The sequence below is a fragment of the Peromyscus maniculatus genome, chromosome 5, assembly GCF_049852395.1.
Source record: "Peromyscus maniculatus bairdii isolate BWxNUB_F1_BW_parent chromosome 5, HU_Pman_BW_mat_3.1, whole genome shotgun sequence".
In the NCBI taxonomy this organism is placed as follows: Eukaryota; Metazoa; Chordata; class Mammalia; order Rodentia; family Cricetidae; genus Peromyscus; species Peromyscus maniculatus.
This window is the reverse complement of record NC_134856.1, coordinates 25,738,359-25,749,144: the sequence shown is the minus strand read 5'-3', so window position 1 is coordinate 25,749,144 and position 10,786 is coordinate 25,738,359.

Genomic DNA, 10,786 nt, shown 5'->3' with positions numbered 1-10,786 from the left:
GAGATAAAGTCAAGCAGAGAGCGTTTGTGGAGCCGTATTCTCAAGACAAAGAGAGAGAAAGTACCATACAGAATTTTCCTCATATTGAGGTAGTTCGGAAAACAGAAGAGAGAAGAAAATTGCTTGGACACACATGTAAGGAATGTGAAATTTACTATGCAGACATGCCAGCTGAAGAAAGAGAAAAGAAGTTGGCTTCCTGCTCCCGACACCGGTTTCGCTACATTCCCCCCAGCACACCAGAGAATTTCTGGGAAGTTGGTTTTCCTTCTACTCAGACATGTCTGGAAAGGAGTTATATCAAGGAAGATCTTGATCTTTGCCCTCGTCCCAAAAGACAGCAGCCTTACACTGCAGTGTTTTCTCCAAAAGGCAAGGAACAGAGGACCTAGATGTTGGAGTAAAAGCAGAGCAGAAGACCTTTTTTTTTTTCCATGTTAGTTATTTATAGTTAAAGTTATAATAAACATTGATCTTTGGTTTTTTTGATCTTCCATAAAAAAAATGCAACATCTTTAACAAATGGAGCTGGTCAAACTGGAGGTTTCATGTCCATGAATCCATATTTATAACCTTACACAAAATTAACTCCAAATGGACCAAAGACTCAACATAAAATGAAATACACTTATAGAAGAGAATGTGGGAGACAGCCTGGAACTCATCGGCAGAGGCTGAAGACTTCCTGAACAGAACATACAGACACTAAGAACATTAATAAATGGGATCTCACAGAACTAAGAAGCTTCTGTACAGCAAAGGACATTATCATTCAAACCGAGTGGCAGCCTATAAGTGGGAAAAAAATATTATCAATTACACATACGATAAAGGGCTGATATCAGAACTAAAAAAAAAAGAAAAGAAAAAAAACTGGGTATCAAGAAAACAAACCAATCTTAAATGAGGTACAGATCTAAACAGAGAATTCTCAAAGAGGAAACTCAAATGGTTGAGAAACACTTAAAGAAATGCTCACCATCCTTAGCCATCATGGAAATGCAAATCAAAACTACTTTGAGAACTCATCTTACACCAGTCAGAATGGCTAAGATCAAAACCACAAGTGACAGTTCATGCTGGAGAGGATGTGGAGCAAGGGGAACACTCTTCCACTGCTGGTGGGAGTGCAAACATGTCCACTCTTGAAATCACTATAGCTGTTCCTCAGAAAGATGGGAATTGATCTACCTAAAGATTCAGCTATACCATTCTTGGTCACATACCCAAAGGACTCTTCATCCTACCATAGAGATACTTGACCAACCATGTTCATTGCTGCTCTATTCATAATAGCCAGAAATTGGAAACAACCTAGCTCTCTCTCAACAGAAGAGTGGATAAAGAAAATGTGGTATATTTATGCACTGGAGTATTACTCTGAGGTACCTCAGGCCCAGAAAGAAAAATACGGTATGTATATACTTACATGTGGGTGTCAGCTGTTAAGTCCGTGATAACCAAGCTACAATCCAGAAAACCACAGAGATTAGGTATACAGCAAGGGGCTGGGGTTGAGAAGACAGACAGATCTTGTTGGGAAAGGGAACTAGAATATAGTTATGGATGGATGGGGCCCTGAGACTGGAGGGTCAGGAGGGGAAGAAGAAGGTAGAGAGGGATGAGGGAAGGAAATGAGGGAGAGACAGCTAAAACTAATGGGCATTTGAGGGGAAGTGTGGAAACCTAACACAGTAGAGGCTTCCTAAAATATATACACATATGGAAGCAATCTAACTGAAATCACCAAATAATGGGGGAGACAAGATGCCAACCAGCCACTTCTTGTTACCAAATGAAGCTTCCAGTTCTGGGACTGGATTACATCTAACTGAGTTGTTGGCCAAAGAGTCCCATTGGAACCCTCAAACAACCCACGCTGTTGCCAAGACTATAGGCACAAATTGATGGCAAGGCCCCCACTGGTAAAGACAATAGCTACACAATTCATTGAACCTGGAGACGTTGAGCTGGTGTCCACATAGAGCTCTCACCCCTACACACTAGCCTCTTGGTATGCTGCACACTACCAATGGAGAAACGTAAACACCGACTCAGACAGAAACCCTTTATCAGCTGTACTATCCCACGTGCAAGATACACTAAGGAAACGGTGGCCCAACGCTTGTGTGAGTAACCAATCATTATCTGATTTGACTTAGACCCACTCTCCAAGAAGAAACCCATACACAACACTGCTTGGGTGACCATGAACCTGAGACTAGATGGCCCAGAAACCTAGGGTTAAGCCAAATGCTATTGTTCTGAAACAAAACAAAACAAACAAAAAACAGCAATAAAATGACTCCTAATGACATTCTGCTGTACTCATAGATCAGTGCCTTGCTCAGCCATCACCAGAGAAGCTTCTCCCTGCAGTGGATGGGAACAGGTACAGAGACCTAAAGACAGACATTATGCAGAGAGTAAAAGACCTTGCAACATTCAGCCCTAAATGGGATGTCTCCATGAAATCCCTCCCTCACGGCTCAGGGAGCCCTGCAGAAGAGGAGTCAGAAGGTGTGTAAGAGCTAGGGGAGATGGAGGACACCAGGAGAACAAGGCCTGCTACATGATCAAAGCTCATATGAACTCACAGAAACTGAGGCCACATGCACAGGGCCTGCACGGGTCTGCACTATGTCCTCTGTGTATATATTATGGCTTCCAGTTCAGTGTTTTTATGGGATTTCTGAGTGTGTGAATGAGTGGACCTCTGATTCTTGTACCTTCTCTTGGGCTCTTTTCCTTCTGTTTGTTGTCTTCTCCAACTCTAATGTGTTCATTTTTTATATTATGTTATATCATTATCCCTTAGAAGCCTATTTGTTTTCTAATGAGAGACAGGAAGGGACTGTTTCCTAAGCTATAATCAATCACGCCTTCTGAAGTGACTTTTAGTCCACCCTCTTACATGGGAGTCAGTAAAATCTTCGCTGATAACCAAACATCGATCCAGTGACTAAGAGGACTAATAGAGTCTTTTTGTAAATAGAAATAAAACTAAAAAAAAAAATGCCTTAGTCAGACTCCTACTTGGGAAGATTAAAGAAGCATGGAGATTCAAAAGGTAGAGTGTGAAAACATCACCTTTCCTTATAAGGGAAGAATTGGGCAATCTGAGAAAGGGGCTGGATTTCAAAGTATTCAAAGGCTCACTCAGCCAAGCCAAATATGCCAGAAATGATTGACTTTTGCAAGCCAAGGCAGACTGATTATATGTTTAGGATATATTGTATATATTGTTACAAGGAGTCCACCAGAGATGACCACTCAGACTCAGTTTATAGCCAATTGAAAGTCTTGATTCCAGCTGGTTGAGACTACACTCAGGTATTTAGGACCTAAGTGTAGGTCCCCCCAAGCATTTAGAGCAAGGGGCTTTTAAAAACAGAAAATCACATCCTGGTATCTTGCTCTGTAACTATGGGGGGAGGGTGGGGGGAGGAGGTTGCACACACAAGCAGTCTAACAGAAGCTAAGGTAAGTTAGCTAGGACATCCTGAACGTGGGTTCCTAGAATAGAGTTGGATAATTTTCCACGGGATTCTCATCAAGAAGATCAAATTCAAGTTAAACCTAGAATGGCCTCAGCAAGAATACAAGATGGAGGAACCTCTACACTGCCTTGTCCTGTCACAATATGAACTTATAAAAACCAAAGGAAGGCTGGTGGTGGTGGTGGCACACACCTTTGATGCCAGCACTTGGGAGGTAGAGGCAGTCTGTGAGTTCAAGGCCAGCCTGGTCTACAGAGTGGGTTCCAGGACAGCCAAGGCTACACAGAGAAACACTATCTCAAAGAAAAAAAGAAAAAGAAAAAAGAAAAATATTAAAATCATCAATAGCTAATTAACCAAGTCAGTATAAAACTTTATAACCAACAAATTAAAAAACACAGTCCTATTCAATGCACTTGGAATATTTATCAACAGAAGCCATATGCTGAAGTAGTATAAGTCACGCAGCCAACAATCACAGTGTACTCTAACTCGTTAAAATACAGAGCACATTCATAAACAACCATGAAATATGATTAGAAATTAGAAATCAGAAATTAGCAAGATAAATAGAAAAACTTTAAATGTTTGACAGGCAATGTACTTCTAAATAATCCATATGTCACTGAATAAATGTGCAGTGTATTAATATTTTGAGTTGAGTTGTAATGAAAGCATAATATGAAATGTGTTCACATAGATAAAATATTACTTAGTGAAAATATAATCTTAAGTTCATATCTGAAAAGAAAAAAGTATGCAAACAGATGATTAAACTCCTTTCTTCACAAGCTAGGAAAAGGAACATCAAATTCTCGATAAAGAATGTAGGGAAATGGTAAAGAGGGAGCAGAGAATGTGGAGGTCGGGGAAAAAAAACAAGGAAGCCCAATGTTGAGTCTTCAAAGTTACTGGGAATTATTAAGGAAGCTTGAGAGAAAATAGCAATAACCCACATCAGGAATGGAAAACACAATACAGGAGTAATTTTACAGACATGAAATGAGTCTGACAACTTAGCTATAATGGAAAATGCCTCAAATCTCACACAAAAGAAACCCAGAAATTAAAATATATTTTGCTAAAGGAAACTTAATCTGTCAAATACAAGGTCATTCATATTTAAAGAAATAAAAACTTTTCTTACAAATAAAACTCTAGGCTTAGATGTCTTTTAAACAAAATAAAATGTAAAATAAAAAAACAAAAGCCCCCAAACCATGAAGTTGAAGTTGGACAAAACAAGCCAACAGAGAAACAAAAGTGGTTAAGAGAAAGCATGAGAATCAGAGACCAACTCATCCGCACACTCAGGAATTCATAAAAACACTGCTCTGGGATATATATATATATATATATATATATATATATATATATATATATCCAGGTCAGGCCTGGGCAGGCGCTGGGCAGGCTGCTTCAGTCTCTGCTAGCTCCAATGAGCTTTGCTCAGTTGTTTAAGAGGGTCTTGTTCTCCTGGTCTCCCCCACTCCTTCTGCCCCTCTTCTTCAGGGTTCCCTGAGCCTTGAGGGGAGGGGTTCGATAGAGACATCTCATTTAGAACTGTGTGTTCCAAGGCCTCTCTGTCTGTGTAATGTCTGGCTGTGGACCTCTGTATTTATTCCCGTCTGATATAGGAGAAAGCCTCTCTGATGATGGCTGAATAAGGCACCAATATATGTGTCTAACAGAATATCATTAAGAGTCATTTCATTCTTACAATTTTTTTAGACCAGTAGTATTTTGTTTTACCCAAGGTCTCTGGACTCTCTAGACCCTGGTTTTTTGGTGATCCAAGCAGTGTTGGTGTGGATTCCGTCCTATGGAGTAGGCCTTAGGTCAAATCAGACATTGGTTGGTTATGCCCACAAGCTTTGTGCCACCGTTGCCTTAGCAGATTTTGCAGGCAGGACAGATTGTAGGACAGCTTACTTTTCTCCTTTGGTGGCCTGCAGAGAACCGTTCTGTGTCATAGACACAAGAACAGCAGTTCTCAACCTGTGGGCTGCAACCCTCACCGAGGTCACGTATCAGATACCCTGCATATCAAATGTTTACATTACGGTTCATAATAGTAGCAGAATTACAGTTATGAAGTAGTAATAGAAATAAATTCATGTTTGGGGGTCACCACAGCATGAGGAACTGTACTAAAGGGTCAAAGCATTAGAAAGGCTGAGGAGCACTGCACAAGAACATGGAAGTAGGAGGTTCTGTGTGGGCACCAGCTGGACCTCTCCATGTTCAATGAGTTGTGTGGGTGTTGTCTTCAGCACTCGGGCCTTGCTGTCAGTTTGTGGACAGCAACCTGTTCTCTTGTCAACAGTCTGGGATGTTTGGGGATTTCCATGGGACCCCTTTGGCTAACGACTCAGTTGGATAAAGCCCAATCCTGGCCCCAGAAACTTCATTTGGTAACAGGAGATGGGCCAAATGGTTTATATATTAAGAAGTAATTAATATTCTTTTTTAAAATTTTTATTTTTATTTTATTTTATTTTATTTTATGTATATGGGTGTTTTGTCTGCATGTGTGTCTTTACATGTATGTGCAATGTTCTTGGAGGCCAAAACAGAGCATTAGATGCCCTGGTCACAGAGTTACAGAAGGTTCTGAGCCACCAAACCAGGTCCTCTGGAAGAGCAGCCTGTGCTCTTAACCTCTGAGCCATTTCTCAGCTCATTAGTATTAATTTTTTATAACTCAGATCATTAAAAAGAGTATTTTCTGTTTCACTTTATAAGCCTAAAGTAAACTTGTTAACAAAACTTGACATTATACGAAAGGAAAAGTATGGGGTGGTGTTTCTCAAATATCTAAATGCAGAAATGTTTCATATATCAGCACATTGAATCCAACCTCATACACGAAGTGTTAACTCATTTCATCTAGACTGATTTGTTTTACAATTGAAAGAAATGGATGAAAATCTTTAAATTAACAGAGCAAAGAACAAAATGGTATCCCCACTAGAACGACAGAAAGCATGCAGAACAGAACCTTTCAGAAACCAGAGACAGACCTTTCTTATTGACCAAAGTTGTCCACCAGCATCCTTCATCAAGCATTTTATTGGGGCCTCCCAAGTTCAGATGGCAAATAAAAACATATGGTCATGTGCGTGGATACACATGGAAGCAAACTGGCATCCAATTGTAGATTTAACAGAATTATGTTAAGTGTATACTAAAAGGGATCAATTTAAACTATTAGAATTAAAAAGTAAATTCCATCAATATTTTTAGATAGAAAAAATAACAAATGAAAAAGGCATTGTGTTTCTAGTTTCTAGCTGGAAATGCAAAGTTAATAAAAAAAAATTTACAACTGTATAAACCTGACGCTCAATTAGCACTGCACCTGTATCTAGTACTTTTCTCATTGTTGTAATGAAGGATTTAAGAGCTTGTGGGGCTCATGGTTTGAAGGTAAAATCCGTCATGAAAGGAAGGCCCAGCAGGCCATGCCATGTCCATGTCATGCCATGAGAAGCAGAGAGATAAACGCTGGTGCTCAGCTCACTTTCTCCTTCATATCCAGTCTAGAACCATCAGCAGTCAGGAAGCGGAGAACAATGGACGCTGGTGCTCAGCTCACTTTTCCCTTTCTATTCAGTATGAGACCCCAGCCCAGGGGATGGTGTTGCCCACATTCAAGGTAGGTATTCCCTCCTCTCTTAAACCCTTCTGGAAATCTATCTATCTATCTATCTATCTATCTATCTATCTATCTATCTATCTATCTATCTATCTATCTATCTTGTGCTGTCATTACTTGTTTCTTGGCTCTTTTGGGGGGGCCCACAACCCAGCTCCCAAATAAATTACACACAGACAGTTACTCTTAATTACAAAAGTCCGGCCTTAGCTTGGCTTGTTGCTAGCCAGCTTTACTTAAATTATCCCATCTAGCTTTTACCTTTGGGCTTTTACCTTTCTCTATTTCTGTATGCCTTTCATTATTTCTTACTCCATGTCTGGCTGTGTAGCTGGGTGGCTGGCCCCTGATGTCCTCCTTTTCCTTCTCTTGCTCTTCTTCTCTTTCTCTCAGATTTCTCCCTCTATTTCTTCTCTCTGCCTGCCAGCCCCGCCTATCCTTTCTCCTGCCTTGCCATTGGCCATTCAGCTCTTTATTAAACCATCAGGTGTTTTAGACAGGCACAGTAACACAGCTTCATAGAGTTAAACAAATGTAACATAAACAAAAGTAACACACCTCAAAATAATATTCCCCAACAACTACTCATGCTCTTTTCTCTGCTTTCCATGTTCTTTTGTCTCCCTTGCTCTGTCTGATCACTCATCCATTGGGTCTTGTTGCTTTCTCTGAAAAGCTGTCCCGAGCTGAGCCCCAAGTCTGAGTTTAACACTCCTGTCCACAACCATAGTGCCCTGTGATCACTACTAAATACCTGTCAGCATCCAGGGATGCAACTGCCTCTGTATGTGTCTAATTTACACTGAGGGTTCCAGAGGGGACCCAGAGGTAACCAGGGTTGTGTCTCCAGCCAGTGGAGATGGCTACAGCACAGACTTAACCTCAGCAGAAAAGCCACACCTGTCACCTGACACCAGGGAACTGGAGGCACCTTGGAGCAGCATCTAACAATATAATAGAGACAATGTTCTTGAGAAACACTGAACACTCCTTCCACACACTGAGATCTGAGTTAAACCTCACCACTGGATGTTGTTGAGGCCTTGAAGAGGTCTGCTAACTAAATCTGATTTGTAAACCCCAAAGTACAGGAAGAAGTTGAGACAGAAAGTGCTGTTGCAGGCCTTTTCTTCAGGCCGATGTCTTTTCTTTGGGCCACCATCTTACAAAAAAAATGATACAGAGACTTATTATTAATTATGAAAGCTTGGCCTATAGCTTAAGCTTGGCCTAGTAGCTCTTATAACTCAAATTAACCCATTTCTATTCATCTACATGTTGCCATGTGACTCGTGGCTTTTAACTCTCCTCCTGTATGTCTTGCTCCCTCTGGGTTCAGCTGGCAACTCTCCCTTTTTCCCCAGACATCTCTCTGTCCAGGAGTCCCACATATACCTCCTCCTGCCTTGCTATTGGCCATTCAGCTCTTTATTAAACCAATGAGAAGGTGCCTTGACAAAGACACATCTTCACAGTGTACAAAAAGATTATGCCACCACCAAGTGTAAATGAGAGTGAGCCTGTACTGGCACTCCTAATTGTAACCATGGTCTTGCCCCTGCCGTGTGGCTTACAGACATCTGCTTAGAAGAACCACAGTTCCTGGTCTCATTGATGCCAGCTTGGCCCGTGGTTTGCTTCGGCCAACAGACCGGGAGCTGTAAAGGCATTCTTCTCATAGGTTGTTTTTCATTATCTTCCACAACAAGAGCAGCATAAGCCAAAGTGTGGGAGGGAGCCCTACCTCCTAACTTCTGGGCCCACAACCGTCAGACCCTTAGGCTAAGCTGTGGAGGCGAGCACCAGCAAAGGGACTTGGCTAACTCCAGAATGCCTGCTTGTGGCAGGGTCAGTGGATCCTGTCACCATGGGGTTGCAAGCTCAGTCGCACCAGAGGAGCCTAGCCATGCATGGTGACATGTTTGTACTCCAAAAACTCAGGAGACTGAGGTAGGATTTAAGGGAGCTGAAGGGACCACGTAAGCTAAACATTGAGACACCATCTCCAAAACTGAAAGCAGGAACAGACAAGGACCCTGGCTGTAGTACACTAGTACAGCATCTCCTAAGCAGGCTTGAGATTGAGTTCATCCCAGCACCAAGCAAGAACACTGAAGAAGATAAAGATATGTTATGCCGGCAGAGAAGTGCATGCCTCTAATCCCAGTAGTTGAGAAATAGGGGAGCCAGGAAGGCCAGGAGTTCCAGGGCAGCTGCCTAATGGGTTTGAGCCTGTCAAAACTACAAAGAAGCAAAGAATAATCTCGTTTTTCCATTTAATATCCTGGTTTTAAATTGAGCTATACTTCTGCATCAGTCAGGGTTCTCTAGAATCACAGAACTTGGAGAATGGTCTTCTGTATATTCTGAAGACGCAGGCTCCAATGTCAGCGAGGGAATGAGTGTGCTGGCAAGGTGAGGGCGAGCAGGTGAAGAGAGCCAACCTTCCTTCTTCCACTGTCCTTACACAGGCTGCCCGCAGAAGGGGTGTGTCTCCCCACCTAAGGTCTGGATTAGAGGTGTGTGTCATCCAACCTCAAGATCCTGATGGAAGGCATCTTGTCTTCCTGCCTCAAGATCCGATCACAAGTGTGCCCTCCATTTCTGCATTGCTGTTCATTCCAGATGTGGACAAGTTGACAGGCAAGTATAGCCATCATAACCTCTGAACAACGACAAATAACCTTTGATGAAATCCACACAGCTGCAGGTGGCGACAAATAAGGACCACGCTGCAGTCTCTTGTCCATTCCTGGCTTTCTCGAGTCTAAAGAGTATTATCTGCCCCAGCTCTCTAACAGGGTCATTTTGAGCATCATATATGCATGACTTTGTGTTTCCTTATGTTTAAAAAAGCATGCAAAGGAAGAAAACAAATCCAGGAGGTAGAGCATTCTGACTAGCAGCCTGGCATGCTGAAGGAACAGTCACAAGGAGGCCATTATCACCAACCACCATCTCAACTTTCCTGTACCGTTTTCCTTGGCCCTCCATGTAAAACAAACAAACAAACAAAAATGTTCTCCCTGGCAGATGTGACCAGCATGGAACTGCCCTCAGAAATCATCCCAAGCAGGTGTAGTTGGGAGATATTAGCAAGCAGAAAAGAATGGCTAAAACGAGTAAGATAGGTGTTGGTCTGCGTCCACTGATCCAAGCTACTTTCCTCCTTTCCAACATAACTTCATGTTTATCCATGTCATCGCAGGGACTCTCCCAACAGCACTGAGAGGAAAGGAGCCAAGCATGCACAGAACCAACAAACCTATGGGATTGCTAGTAGACTGAATGCTCAAACACCTTTGGTTTAACTCTTAGGCTCAAAATTCTCAAAATACAGTTGTGTTTACCTGACACATTCGAGTGATGGAAGTCAGAGGCAGGCTCTGATGATACTCCTGAACAACGATGGCTGGGAAGGACAGGTGTAAGGTAATGTTTTTTCCAGTTGCGTTTTTCACATTTCTTTTCTATTACGCAAATCAGCCGCTAGAGGTCCCCATGTGGCTCCATTTCCACACTCCCTTCTGTGACTCTGAGGCTGACGTCCAATTCCCATCCTGAGAAGTCACCAGGTTTTGCATTTTTTCCATCCGGGTAGGACAGGGCAACGAGTTCGCCTGAAGGA